This window comes from Elephas maximus, chromosome 15 (assembly GCF_024166365.1).
Source record: "Elephas maximus indicus isolate mEleMax1 chromosome 15, mEleMax1 primary haplotype, whole genome shotgun sequence".
NCBI classification, from domain to species: Eukaryota; Metazoa; Chordata; class Mammalia; order Proboscidea; family Elephantidae; genus Elephas; species Elephas maximus.
Window position 1 is genome coordinate 3,775,121 of NC_064833.1, and position 12,336 is coordinate 3,787,456.

General features: G+C 43.1%; 1 protein-coding gene across 7 annotated transcripts in view; it reads left to right on the plus strand.

The window, feature by feature from the left end:
• The window catches only part of PTK2 (protein tyrosine kinase 2), a 252,208-nt gene that overhangs the window by 30,960 nt on the left and 208,912 nt on the right, over positions 1–12,336 (plus strand). For 2 of the 7 annotated variants that reach the window (XM_049854314.1, XM_049854315.1), the window contains exon 1: positions 87–5,317. The exons of 3 other annotated variants lie outside the window; for them this stretch is intronic. The gene's annotated coding sequence lies outside the window, so the exon portion shown is untranslated. Of the gene's footprint in view, positions 1–86; positions 5,318–12,336 lie in introns of those variants that run through there. 2 more of the 7 variants (XM_049854313.1, XM_049854310.1) reach the window with 1 other exon arrangement.

The following is a 12,336-nucleotide window of genomic DNA, read 5'->3' on the forward strand; positions in this document are numbered from 1 at the left end:
CCCCCTCCCTCCCCCCTCTTGTAACCACAAAAGAATGTTTTCTTCTCCCTTCCTCTTTTTGACTCCATGTTACCAAGCATAAGGTCCTTCTCCAGGGACTGGTCCCTCCTGATATGTCTGTCTTAGTTATCTAGTGCTGCTGTAACAAAAATATTACAAGTGGATGGCTTCAACAAACAAATTTATTCTCTCACAGCCTAGTAGGCTAGAAGTCCAAATTTAGGGCATCAGCACCAGGGGAATGCTTTCTTTGTTGCCCCTGGAGGAAGGTCCTTATCAATCTTTCCCTGGTGTAGGAGCTTCTCCCTGCAGGAACCCCAGGTCCAAGGGACGTGCTTTGCTCCCGGCATTGTTTTCTTGGTGGTATGAGGTCCCCATGTCTCTCTTCTTGTTTCCATCTTGTATATTTCAAAAGAGATTGGCTTAAGACACAACCTAATCTTGTAGATTGAGTCCTGCCTTATTAACATAATTGCAGACTGCCTTATTAACATAATTGCAGATAATCCCATCTCATCAACATCATAGAGATAGGATTTATGACACGTAGGAAAAATCACATCAGATGACAGAATGGTGGACAACTGCACCATCCTGAGAACCATGGCCTAGCCAAATTGGTACACATATTTTTTGGGAGACACAGTTCAATCCATGACAAAGTACTTGAGATGAAGTCTCACCATCCTCGTTTCTAAGGAGCATTCTGGCTGTACTTCTTCAAAGACAGATTTGTTGGTCCTTCTGGCAGTCCACAGTATATTCAGTATTCCTTGCCAGTACCACAATTCAGTGGCATCAACTCTTCATTGTCATTGTTCATTGTCCAGCTTTCACATGCACATGAGGTGATTGAAAATACCATGGCTTGGGTGAAGCACACCTTAGTCATTTTAGGGACATCTTTGCTTTTTAACGCTTTACAGAGGTCTTTTGCATTGGATTTGCTCAATGTGATATGTCATTTGATTTCTTGACTGCAGCTTCCTTGGGTGTTGATTGTGGATCCAAGTAAAATGAAATTCTTGACAACTTCAGTCTTTTCTCCGTTTATCATGATTTTGCTTATTGGTCCAGTTGTGAGTATTTTTGTTTTCTTTGTGTTGAGGTGTAATCCATACTGAAGGCTGTGGTCTTTGATCTTCATCGCTAAGTGCCTCAAGTCTTCTTCACTTTCAGCAAGCAAGGTTGTGTCACCTGCATAATGCAGGTTGTTAATGAGTCTTCCTTCAATCCTGATGCCCTGTTCTTCTTCATATAGTCCAGCTTCTCGTTTTATTTGTTCAGCATACAGATTAAATAGGTATGGTGAAAGAATACAACCTTGATGCACACCTTTCCTGACTTTAAACCAATCAGTATCCTCTTGTTCTGTCCAAACAACTGCCTCTTGATCTAGGTAAAGGTTCCTCATGAGTACAGTTAAGTGTTCTGGAATTCCCATTCTTCGCAGTGTTATCCATCATTTGTTATGATCCACACAGTCGAATGCCTTTGCATAGTCAATAAAACACAGGTTAACATCCTTCTGGTATTCTCTGCTTTCAGCCAGGATCGATCTGACATCAGCAATGATATCCCTGGTTCTACTTCCTCTCCTGAAACCGGCCTGAATTTCTGGCAGTTCCCTGTTGATATGATGCTGTAGCCGTTTTTAATGATCATCAGCAAAATTTTGCTTGTGTGTGGTATTAATGATATTGTTCTATAATTGCCACATTCAGTTGGATCACCTTTCTTGGGAATAGGCATAACTATGAATCTCTTCCAGTCAGTTGGCCAGGAAGCTGTCTTCCATATTTCTCAGCATAGACAAGTGAGCACCTCCAACGCTGCATCTGTTTGTTGAAACATCTCAATTGATATTCCATCAGTTCCTGGAGCCTTGTTTTTCGCCAATGCCTTCAGAGCAGCTTGGACTTCTTCCTTCAGTACCATTGGTTCCTGATCATATGCCACCTCTTGAAATGGTTGAATATCGACTAATTCTTTTTGGTATAATGACTCTGTGTATTCCTTCCATCTTCTTTTGATGCTTCCTGTGTTGTTTAATATTTTCCCGATGGAACCCTTCACTGTGCAACTCGAGGCTTGAATTTTTTCTTCAGTTCTTTCAGCTTGAGAAACGCGGAGCGTGTTCTTTTGGTTTTCCATCTCCAGCGCTTTGCATATGTCGTTATAATACTTTGTCTTCTTGAGATGCCCTTTGAAATCTTCCGTTCAGTTCTTTTACTTCATCAATTCTTCCTTTTGCTTTAGCTGCTTGACGCTCGAGAGCAAGTTTCAGAGTCTCCTCTGACATCTATCTTGGTCTTTCTTTCTTGTCTTTTCAGTGACCTCTTGCTTCATGGATGATGTCCTTGATGTCATTCCACAACTCATCTGGTCTTCGGTCGCTAGTGTTCAATGCATCAAATCTATTCTTGAAAAGGTCTCTAAATTCAGGTGGGATATACTCAAGGTCATATTTTGGCTCTCGTGGACTTACTCTGATTTTCTTCAGTTTCAGCTTGAATTTGCATATGAGGAATTGATGGTCTATCCCACAGTCGGCCCCTGGCCTTGTTCTGACTGATGATTTCGAGCTTTTCCATCATCTCTTTCCACAGATGTAGTCAATTTGGTGATAGAAATACACCTTGCTACATACTCTCAATTACTCTCCCGCTAATGAGACAGCCCGCTGTCTCCCTCCAGTCTCTCTTTTTGTGTCCATTTCGCCAGCTTCTAACCTCCTCTACCCTCTCATCTACCCTCCAGGTAGGAGATGCCAACATAGTCTCAAGTGTCCACCTGATCCAAGTAGCTCACTCCTCACCAGCATCCCTCTCCAACCCATTGTCTAGTCCAATCCAGGTCTGAAGAGTTGGCTTTGGGAATGGTTGTCCCGGACCAACAGAAGGTCTGGGGTCCATGACCACCGGGGACCTTCCAGTCTCAGTCAGACCATTAAGCCTGGTCTTTTTATGGGAATCTGGGGATTCATCGGTTGTAGCAGGGCACCATCTAGTTCTTCTGGTCTCAGGATGATGTAGTCTCTGGTTCATGTGGCCCTTTCTGTCTCTTGGGCTCGTAATCACCTTGTGTCCTTGTTGTTCTTCATTCTCCTTTGATCCAGGTGGGTTGAGACCAATTGATGCATCTTAGATGGCTGCTTGCTAGCGTTTAAGACCCCAAATGCTGCTCTTCAAAGTGGGATGTAGAATGTTTTCTTAATAGATTTTATTATGCCAGTTGACTTAGATGTCCCCTGAAATCATGGTCCCCAAACCCCTGCCCCTGCTACACTGGCCTTCGAAGCATTCAGTTTATTTAGGAAACTTCTTTGCTTTTGGTTTAGTCCAGTTGTGCTGACCTCCCCTGTATTGTGTGTTGTATTTCCCTTTACCTAAAGTAGTTCTTATGTACTATCTAATTGTTGAATGCCCTTCTCTTCCCCTCCCCCCTACCCTCTCGTGTAACCACAAAAGAATGTTTTCTTCTCAGTTTAAACTATTTCTCAAGTTCTTATAATAGTGGTCTTATACAATATTTGTCCTTTTGCAACTGACTGATTTCACTCAGCATAATGCCTTCCAGGTTCACACGATAGAATTTTGTGAGGATATTATTTTCAGTGCAGAATAGAGCAGTGGGTCAGAGCTTAGGCTTTGGACAGATCTCAGTCTCCATTTCAGATCTGATCCTTGCTCCCTCTATTCTGTTGTGGAGGTGACTTAAGCTCTCCAAATCTGTTTTCTGATCCATTAAATAGAGCTTATCATGACTGTTTTACAAATGGGATCTATACATGGTTTTTGCATATGGCTAGTCATATAAATAAAAGCTGTTTTTTAGGAAAGGTGTGCGTCAGGGTTGTATTCTTTCACTGTGCATATTCAATCTGTATGCTGAGCAAATAATACGAAAAGCTGGAGTATATGAAGAAGAATGAGGCATCAGGATTGGAGGGAGACTCATTAACAACCTGCGTTATGCAGATGACACAACCTTGCTTGCTGAAAGCAAAGAGGACTTGAAGCACTTACTAATGAATGAAGATCAAAGACCACAGCCTTCAGTATGGATTGCACCTCAACGTAAAGAAAATAAAAATCCTCACAACTGGACCAATGAACAAAATCATGATAAATGGAGGAAAGATTGAAGTTGTAAAGGATTCCATTTTACTTGGATCCACAATCTACAGCCATGGAAGCAGCAGTCAAGAAATCAAAAGATGCATTGCATTGGGCAAATCTGCTACAAACGACTTCTTCAAAGTGTTGAAGAGCAAAGGTGTCATCCTGAAGACTAAGGTGCGCATGACCCAAGCCATGGTATTTTCAGTAGTCTCATAGGCATGTGAAAGCTGGACAGTGAATAAGGAAGACTGAAGAAGAGTTGACACCTTTGAATTGTGGTGTTGACGAAGAATATTGAATATACCATGGACTGCCAAAAGAACGAACAAATCTGTCTTGGAAGAAGTGCGGTCAGAATGCTCCTTAGAGGCAAGGATGGCGAGACTGCGTCTTACGTACTTTGGACATGTTGTCAGGAGGGTTCAGTCCCTGGAGAAGGACATCGTGCTTGGCAGAGTACAGGGTCAGCGGAAAAGAGGAAGACCCTCAACGAGGTAGATTGACACATTGGTTGCAGCAATGAGCTCAAGCATAACAATGACTGTAAGGATGGCGCAGGACCGGGCAGTGTTTCGTTCTGTGGTGCATAGGGGTCGCTATGAGTCGGAATCGACTCGACGGCACCTAGCAACAATTTTCTAGGACAGAATCCACATGATATTCAGCAGATACAGTTCCTAACAATGTGGTTATTTCTACTGTGGGCGTTTAGAGACTAACCTTCATCATTCTCTGATTTATTTAGATGAGTCTAGAAACTGTAAAGCAGTTTATATTTGTCATTCGATCTACACAAAACCAAAAAAAACCAGATTTGTTGTTGTCAGGTCGATTCTGACTTACAGCGATCCTATAGTACAGAGTGGAACTCCCCCATAGAGTTTCCAGGGAGCAGATGGTGGATTTGAACTGACCTTTTGGTTAGCAGGCTTAGCTCTTAACCGCTGTGCCACCAGGGCTCCAATAGGTAATTTATTATTCATACTGATTTTCAAAATTTCGTGTTTTCCTTTTGTGTGTTCCTTTTGATGATAGCTTCGTACGTGTTGGATGGCAAACCCTTTACCCAGTCCTGGCACGGAGATGAGTGAGGCACGGGATACCTACCTTTGAGCAGCTGCGCAGTCTAGCCTTAGGAACTATTTTTGGCTAGAAAATTATTTTGAAGCATAAAGAAGCTTTTGTTTGCCCAGGTGATTTTCATAATGATATTCACATTCTTTATATATTCTTGGTTTTCCAGAAGGCTATTACTGACCTGTGTTCTTTCAGAATACAGGTTATAGCTTGCCTAAGTACAGAAACTGTTAGTAAACTGAGCTTAGAGGAGGGGACCCAGTATGACATGGTTGTATATTTTGGACATTGAGGAGCTAGCTTCACAAATGACTTAAATTGTTAGAGTGCTACGGATTAAGAAGTAGTTGGTTTGGGCTTTATTTAGTGGTTAGCATCAAACAGGCAGTTTCTTTTCTAGGGGCTTAGCCTTCATGCTTCATTCCAGCCAGGTATTTTGTAATTTGTCAGTACGTCATATTGAATGTCACTCAGCTTTAGTTAGAGTTTTTCTGTCAGGCTTGGTTTGGAAAGCCCAGATCATGTTTGCTGTGTCAGCTGTCATGTCACACGGCTGAGGGGGAAGCTAGAACAGTGTAGGGATTTTAAGGGTGCTGATAGCTAGTATTTGAATCCCTTGTTTTGTTGTGTGACCTTGGGACATTTCCTAACTTCTCAACGTTTGGTTTCTTTGTATTTTACATAAATGGGGATGATAGTAGTAACTGTTGAGGGCTGTGAGGATTAAATGAACTGGCGCTTGTAAAGCTCTTGGGGTACTGAACACTCACAGATGTTAAGCTGTCATCGTTCTGACGAGGACGATGGCGACTCAGAGTTGGTGAGAGATGGGTGGTAGAGGCTGTCCAGGTTGGATTGCACACTGAGCAAAGAACATTGTAAACAAGGTGATGAAAGGGAATACCCAGAGTGTTGGTGAAGCACAGCTTTAGAGTTCATGACTGTCGGAAAATTTCAGCGTACAGATTAGAAGGGGGAAGGGGTTTAGAGAAGCCCAAGCATCTATTTAGAGCTGTTTTAAAATAACACCCATTCGTATCAGATTAAGGTAAGTGGGTTCTCGGAAACAGGGATATCCATTCTACAAATATCTTTGGAGAGTTGAGAATATATTTCATTGTGTAATAATCCAAGTTTAATTTTTCTTTACCCATCTGGAACAAAAGAATTTAAGCATTTTAATTAAACGGTGTGGGAAGTATCTGCTTGTCTGCCATATTTAAATTAATTCCAATTTTTATGCTAACGTTTTTCCAGTTTCCTGGTTAAAATGCTCAGATTCCTGTCTTAATAAAGACACATTAAACCGTGGAATAAGCAGGAGTGCTGGAATATAGCACGCGTGAAGCTGCCTGCTGCTGAAATAGCAGGCAGTCGGCAGGCCTAGTGCTGATGAAATGTGCTGCAGTTACTTCCTCGCGTTCTTAGGGTACGAAATAAAGCCAGGAGCAGTTGTCGGAATGTGACCGAGGCACCCAGAGCGGTAAATCCATTCACTGACTCATCGAGTCATCCCTGTGTTAAGTTAATGTGTACTGATTATCTCGTGCTAGGTGCTGTGTTTGGAAATAACTACTGTAACACTTAGTTTCATTGTATGTAAAATGGAGGTAATAATAGTAATCACTTTGGGCAGTGAGGATTAAATGAACTAGATACTGTGAATATTATTGGGTGTACAGTGGTGAACAAAATCGAGACATGGGGGTGACTGGAATGTTTGTGTTTAGTAAGGAGCATAAAGCCAGTTCCAAGATACTTGGAAGATTTCAGCGAACGACGTTTTCAGGTTAACATTCCTAACAGAGAAGAGGTAAAAAGGCAGAGAACCTCCAAAGAGCAAATGTTACCCATTCCAACCCGTACGGTTACCGTTGATTCTGACTCGTAGTGACCCTGTAGGACAGAGTAGAACTGCCCCGTAGGATTTCCAGGCAGCAGCTGATGTATTTGAACTGCCAACCTTTTGGTCAGCAGCCGAGCTCTTAACTATTATGCCACCAGGGCTCCCTGTTCCAACCAGCTAAAGCTTTTTAGGACTTTGCTTCAATTTTATTTCATAGTGCTTAAATTTTTTATTGGGTATGTAGGTCCAGAGGCTACAGAGCTAAAAGAGACGGTTATTTGTTTAGGGTCTTCCTGCTTGGTTGGAGAAAGAGACTGAGTGGTAAGACAAGATTTTAAGAACACATCACTAAATGTGTTAACCAGGAAGCACCACTTCAAGATCCCTTTGGGGCAGGGCAACAGCTCTATTGCTCACTCTTATGCCTGTCCAGTGCCCAGTGCAATGCATGGCTCATGTGAGTCAGTACTGAGTGATACCTGTACTGAGTGAGGGATGTGTCAGGAGTACAGGAGAGAGGTGTTCAGCCTGGAGAGAGGGGCAGCTGCCACCACACGTGCAGCCAATGCAGTCATGGGAAGAAAATCACAAACGCCAGAGTTCCTGGTAAAGGGAACCACAGATGGCATAGAGATCGGAGACTGCACAGGTGGTTCTGTAAGCTGAAAATAGTTTCCAGTTGCTGGAGACAATGGTGAGAAATGCAGCTGGAAAGTTAGACTGAGCTTGGTCAACAGAGACCCGATGGGTCGTTTAGGATTTGTATTTTCTGCTGAGCAAAAGGTAAGTGGATGTTGTAAGTGATATTACCTTCTGCTCAGGAGATGTAAGTGATGTGAGAAGAGCAGGGACTCTGTGGACCACCAGTATCCAAGGAGTAGAAGGAAGACGAGGAGTCCTCAAAGTAGGCTATAAAGGATGGTGTCTTAGTCATCTCGTGCTGCTGTAACACAAATACCACAAGTGGATGGCTGCAGCAAAGACTAGTTTATTTCCTCACAGTAAAGTAGGCTAAAAGTCCAAATTCAGGGCGTCAGCTCCAGGGGAATGTGCTCTCTCTCTCTCTCTCTCCCTCCCTCTCTCTCTCTCCAGACTAGGATACTCTCTGAGGCACGGGGAACCCAGGTCCAAAGGACGCACTCTGCTCCCAGCACTCTGTCTTGGTGGTATTAGGTCCCCCTGTCTTTCTGCTCACTTCTTTCTTTTATATCTCAAGAGATTGCCTCAGGACACAGTCCAATCTTGTAGGTTGAGTCCTGCCTCACTAACACAACTACCGCCACCCACCCTCCCTCATTAACATCATAGAGGCAGGATTTACAACATATCAGGAAAATCACATAATATCAGGAATGAGGGCTCAGCCAAATGGTTACACACATTTTCAGGGGAGACATAAGTCAATCCATGACAGATGGGCTGGAAATACTGGGAGAATACTTGGAGAGAATGATAACAAAACCATGGGAAAGTAACAGTGGTAGAAAGTACTAGAAGCAGGGTTTTCTAGTCCTGTCTGATATTCTTTTCGTACTGCGCCATGTGTGTAATGTTAAAAAAGCACCATCAGACCTTGGGTTTCATATCTGTTAGTGACGGCTGGACTGTAAAATTCTGTGAGCCTTGGGTGAACTTTTCATCTTTTGGGGAGGCTGAGGGTATAGGATATATACCTTTCTTGAGAGTAAAGAATAGCTTAAACTCTTTAAGGGTCAGCAAATTCTGTGTGTCTTTGCATTCTAGTTCCCTAGAAGGATGGTAGGCATGTATAGTAGACGCGCAGCACACAAATGAAAAACTTTAACTTTTGCTTACATCACTGTACCAGGTATTATACTAGGTTCAGAAAAGTGATAGCTAAATGAGAAATGGTCCTCTCCACAAGGTCATCATAGCCTAGGGAGGGAAGGAGATAAGTAATCCTTGACTGGTATGAGTGGGACAAGCACTGTGATGGCGCCATCACAGGGTAGTGCATCTGCATCAACCTTGGGTGGGAGGAAGGTAATGGAAAGCTTCCTGGTTACCCTAGAACAACGTTTTGAAGGGTGATTAGGAATTGCTGAGTAGAGGAGGGTAACAGTGTTCTAGACAGAAGACTAGCGTCTGTGGAGACTTGGATGCAAGAAGTAGCATCACACAGTGAGGGAAGTTAAAATAGTTGATCTTTCTGTAGGATGGGGATGGGCAAAGATGTAGGAAGCCAGTGGTTTGCTTCTCTCTCTCTTTTGGTGAGCAGCAGAATCGTCCACCCACCCCCTACGCCCCGCTTTTTCCCTTGGAACTTTTCTAGTTGGAGTGGGATGTGGATGAGGAATAGCAGAGGAGGTAGAAGGCTTAGACGGTAGGCTTTGATGCCCTAGACAGATGTCTGCAGAATAGGGAACGCAGTTGGAAAACTGCTGTCCCTAAGCTAGGGAATTTCTAATAGCCTGAAAGCAGTGAGGAGCTGCTGGAGATGTAAGCAGTTGATAGAATTTGACTTAGGAAAGGCCACTCTGGCAGCAGTGAGGAAGTTGAATTGAAGGGGTACCATGATAAAGAATGGACGTCAGTTAGACTTGTCACAACATAACTTGAATGGAGGCCATGGCAGTGGAATTGGAGAGGAAGGGGGTGAGTTTCAGAATTATTAAAGGGACCTTGGATGTGAGAATAAGAGCTCAGCTGGTAACCAAAAGGTCCGCAGTTCAAGTCCACCAGCAAAACCCTATGGGGCAATTCTACCCTGTAGGATCACTATGAGTTGGAATCGACTCAGTGGCAATGGGTTTGGTTTTGTTTGGTTTTGGTTTGGAGTTCAGAGGTCAGTGAGGTGGAAGAGCCAAGGGTAAGACAAGCTTGGGTGACTGCTAGTGATTAAGGACGTTCTTCTTGGGGTCAGACATACCTGATTTTGATTCTTAGCTTGGGCATTTACTACTTATGTTCCCTTGGAAAGGGAGAAAACGTCCTAAACTTGGAACTGCCTGAGACGTGTGACAGGAACCGCCATTCCTTGTGGGGCCATTTTGAGGACTGCGTACGTAAGACACTTAGGAGAGTGTAACACCTGGAAAGGTGCGTGCAGAGGAGATTCTGCCAGTTTTAGCTGTTGACTGTTAACTGAGTGTATGTTTAGGAAGAGGGACATACAGAATATATTGGCAGGAGAGGTGGGGCCTTAAGGTGTGCACATACTGGTATCAGTCATCTACAGCAGGAGTGGAAACTGTGGCTCAGGGATAGAATATGGCCCGCTCCCTGCTTGCGAATACTGTTTGAGGGGAGCACGGTCACACTCGTTTGTCTGTCTGTCACCTATGTGGCTTTCATGCTGCCCTGGGAGAGTGCGTAGTGCAAGAGACTGTATGGCCCCAGAGCCTGAATTAACTCTCTGGCCCTCCACAGAAAAGTTTGGTGACCATCATCCAGTGAACAGGTAGATACGTGGGTTCGCAATTTGGCAAAAATTGTGGGCTAGAGGTTTACGTTTTGTGTTCCTCGGGAGACAAATAGTAGTTGAAGCTATGGAGGGTTAAGAGAGGTCCCCCAGAAATACTTAGTAAACATAAAGGAGTGCCCTGGAGAGTGTTTAAAGGGCAAGCAGAGGGCTGGTAGATAGAGGGGGAAAAAAAAAAAAAAAAGATAGGCTGCAAAAGGGCAGGAAGTTAGCAGGATCCCCATGAGGGAGTAATGTCACAAATACAGGAAAGGAGGGTAGACGTTATAGTACCATTTTTTATACAGTTAAGTAAGATAAGGATGAAAATACGTTCATTGGACTTTGGTGCTAAAAGTATCTCCAGTTTTTTAACCTGAATCAGTTTCAGTTCTTAAAGACTAGAGAGTATTTGGAAGCCAATGTGAGGGGCAGTGAACCTCCCAAGTTCTCCTAGAGCATTTGTGTGCATGTGTGTAAGCTGACATGGTCCTTAGCGCTCCTAGATGTTCCTGCACGGCTCTCTTTAGGTCTGGTTGGCCACCCTTTGCCTAGCACATCAGTAAGAGTTTGTTGAAATAATAAAAATAACCATCAGTATTCATGAATTTGAGATACTAGCTTTTGATAAATGAGGAAGGAGGAGGAAGCTTTCTACACAACACCAAAAAATTAGATTGGGTAGTTGAAGGAATAAACCTTTCACTGTTTTCCCTTGTTGTCTTTTACCTTCAATTTCCCTTTAACGTTTGCCTATATTTTTAAAAGGCTTATTTTATTTTGTTTATTTTATTTATTACAAGTACTTTTTATCAAGTGAGCTCTCAGTCGGCATTAACTTGGTGAGACTGCTTGTTTGAAATCGCAGTAGCAAATTTTAAAAAACATTTTGCCTTTAGAATTTGAAGTTTTATCTGGAGACTTAGTAGCTGAGTTACTTTTAAGATTGGATAAATTCCTTGGAAATAGCTGATTTAATAGAAATTTGCTTGATTATATAATTCCCTATTTGATGTCCTTATAAACCAAGCAAACATTAGTTATAGCTTGCCTAGATGTAGGAGCCCTGGTGATGCAGTGGTTTAGAGCTCGGCTGCTAACCAAAAGGTCAGTGGTTCGAATCCACCAGCCATTCCTTGGAAATTCTATGGGGCAGTTCTACTCTGCTCTCTAGGAATTGACTCTGTGGCAGCAGGTTTGGGGTTTTTTTTTTCCCCCCCTTTTTCAAGGGAGGTAGATAGAGGGAATAGATGTCTTAGCACAGTGACCCAGTGGTAAAACTGGAACCAGAAGTCAGGCTTCCTATAAATCTACTGCTTTTCTTGCTGGGAAGTACACTTCAGGAATAATGCTCTTTAACTGCAAAGTGCTCTGAAATACAAGCTGTGTAAAGTGTCTGTTGGATGTGTGCCATAGGGCAACGGTGTTGATAATTTACTTTATGGTCATTCACTGTGAGTTTATGCTTCTTCGTGACCTGGGGTAAAGCACTGATGACTTTGCGTTAATTTATTCATCTTCCTTTGACCACCCAGTCTTCTTTTTTCAAAGTTTAAAATGGCACCCACATTTTTTTCCTCTTTTAAGAAACAAAACTAAAAACCGTTGCCGTCAAGTCGACTCTGACTTGTGGCGACCCTGTGCGTTACAGAGCAGGACTTTGCTCTCTAGGGTGTTCTTGGCTGTCATCTTTACAAAAGCAGATCCTCAGGACTGTGTTTACATGGTGCTGCTGCTGCATTCAGACGGCCACCCTTTCCGCTAGCAGTCCCACCCTTTCAGCTAGCAGTCGAGTGCAAACCATTTGCACCACCCAGAGGCCTTGATACAAGGACAAGAAAAGGACAGTGTATGTTAATTATAGAACA